This window comes from Montipora capricornis, chromosome 11 (assembly GCF_036669925.1).
Source record: "Montipora capricornis isolate CH-2021 chromosome 11, ASM3666992v2, whole genome shotgun sequence".
NCBI classification, from domain to species: domain Eukaryota; kingdom Metazoa; phylum Cnidaria; class Anthozoa; order Scleractinia; family Acroporidae; genus Montipora; species Montipora capricornis.
The window spans coordinates 23,019,618-23,022,117 of NC_090893.1; the positions used below are offsets into that span (position 1 = coordinate 23,019,618).

At 38.2% G+C, this 2,500-nt stretch overlaps 1 pseudogene; it reads left to right on the forward strand.

The window, feature by feature from the left end:
- LOC138023220 (rho GTPase-activating protein gacZ-like) overlaps positions 1-2,173 on the forward strand; it is a 21,817-nt pseudogene extending 19,644 nt beyond the window's left edge.
- The last annotated feature ends 327 nt before the right edge of the window (positions 2,174-2,500 follow it).

The window sequence follows — 2,500 nt, forward strand, 5'->3', positions numbered from 1 at the left end:
CTTCCTGCTGAGGAGAGTGCTGCTTCCTCTCTTGCTACCTTAACAGGACGTACATGTACATACCTTCCAATCAATTGGTGTAGCGTTTCAAATTTTCATTTAATTGGATCCATTATTTAATCCTTTATTTTAGTTCCCTGTAAAAGTAGCAATAATGTATTTGTTAACAATCAATTTGATACCCTAAATTCCAAGGACACACCATTGTCTTGGTTGAAGGGGCATGTCTTCCCCTCCTAACCCTAACCCTAACCCCCCACCCTCCTTCAGAAGTATTACTTCTGGGCCCGGTTGTTCAAAAGCCGATTAATGCTAATCCCAGATTAATATATTAACTAAGTAGTTTATTCCTCTACTTCCAAATACTGTTCAACGCTGATATTCGGCAAAACTTTAAATTAGAAGAAGTCAATCTTGAAAAACAGAAATAAGCAAAAGAAACTTTCACCAAGAAGTTGAAAACATGAGACAAAAATTTACGCTAATCCTGGATTAAGTTAATCGGCTTTCGAACAACCGGGCCCTGATCAATAGGATAATAATAGTAAAAGTAAAAATAAAGTCAACGACTAATTACATGTATATGTGGAGATATTGAAAGCTTCTGGCTGTATCTATGGTCAGGGTGAAATTAGACAATTTAATTTCATACAAGGCGGAAAGTATTCTTAATTATATGGAAGCAGGAGCTAATCAAGGGGAATCTCTGTCTCTACTAATTCCTGAGTCAAACCTTTTCCAAATAGATTTATTTTTCAGAACAGGATTTTCCAAAGGAAAGTTCATGTATGGCATTTCTCTTGACACTAAGATAGCTTTGTTTTTATGGGCTTTTACAACAGAGGGCGTGCTGAATTTCCCAATTAGGGAGATTGGTTTTTATAGTGTTCAGTGAGCATGCTGAATCTCCCTAGGGATTGAGAAACCTATTAATTTTTTCAGTAAAAATTAAAATGGCAATTTAAAAACTTGAACTATCTTAGGAAATGATTCCTTGGTTGTCGTGTATTTGCCAGAGTTGTTCGAAAATATCCGTTACTGTTTGTTTTGGTTTTGTGGTTTTGCAGTTACTAGTCAGGCGTGACTGACTCCCGAATACGTTACGTTTGAATTTTTAACGCATGCTCAACACGAAATGTCGAGCCGGCTGGCAGAGGTCCCTTCCTCTTCCCGACTTATCTAGGAAGATCGAAGGGCCTCTGCTCGCAGGGTATCCTATAAATAAATGTACTCGGAAAAGGGTTGATTCCTGTGCCAAGAATGGGAGATAGAGGCTCTGCTTAATGAGCTCCTGATGGAAGTGGTAACAGCAGATCTCCTGGATGAGTGTACTAACATTTGATTTTTATAGGGAAAATCAGGGGCACCCAACGAGAAGATAGTTCAAAGCCACTTAAACATAGCATTGTTTATAAACGTATTTAGGTATTTAAACGGTAGATATAGGCATATTTTTATCCCCTAAAATTTTTTTATCTGTTCGGATTTCTCAGCTGAAAGTCTAGTGATCCGAAAACTATAGGGATCAAAGCTTACCTTTTCGAAAATTTCAGCCAGAAAAAAGGCTCCCGAAAATTCTAGGTGACCTATATGGGGTATTTAGGGTGAGAATCCGTTAAAAGTGGGCAATTATACCATTTTTTCAGATGTTCGAAAATCCTAGGAAAGGCAGGCAAGCAAGAAATTTTACAAAAAATGTTCCGAAAATTCTAGATCTCAAATAGTCTTCCGAACAGATATTTTCCGAAAATTGCCGTTGAGTGCCCCTGGAAAATGTCTGTTTACAATTTTCTGTCCACGTTAAGTGCCCGTAAGTTAAATTATCAATTGATGTCTTTGCTTATTTTTTCAGATGAGGCTGAGAGTATTCTCAGCAATATGGAAGGGGTGACGGAACAACTTCTGGACGAGAAGAAATTGATGAAGAAACTGGAAATGGATAAAGGAGAATTGAAAGAGAAGATCAACCGTCTACAAAGTCAGCTTGATGGTATCAAGGTGAAGGAAGAAGACTGCCAGAACCGATTCCAGGAACTGGAAATCAGATACAACGAAGAAAAGGAGAGGTGCTCGTTAATTGAAGACACTGCAGCGGATTGGAAAGAGCAAAGAGAGAGTCAAGATGATGGTGCACAATTTTGCACCTTCATTAAACCTGTGTGATTATGAATAGCTTTTCTCTGGGTTCTTTTAATTCTTGTAATTACATATTTTGGAAAATTTGTTGAATGTATTTCAAGATTTTTCAATGTAGTGCGTATTCAATTCTTATCTGCACAACTTGAGGGTTTAGCAGAAAATTGTCGTTCTAAACTGCTTGGAGTGAACATCTGAAAAAGATATGGCAGACAGAGCTCGCAATTGACGGAAAGTGAGCTGTTTTCCCTTTTAACTTGTCTTCACTAGAGTCGATTAAATATTATTAAAACTCTGGCAGACACCATTGTCCTGGCATTCGGAAAGCTCACCTCCGGTTGCCGTACGACAGCAACGGCGACGA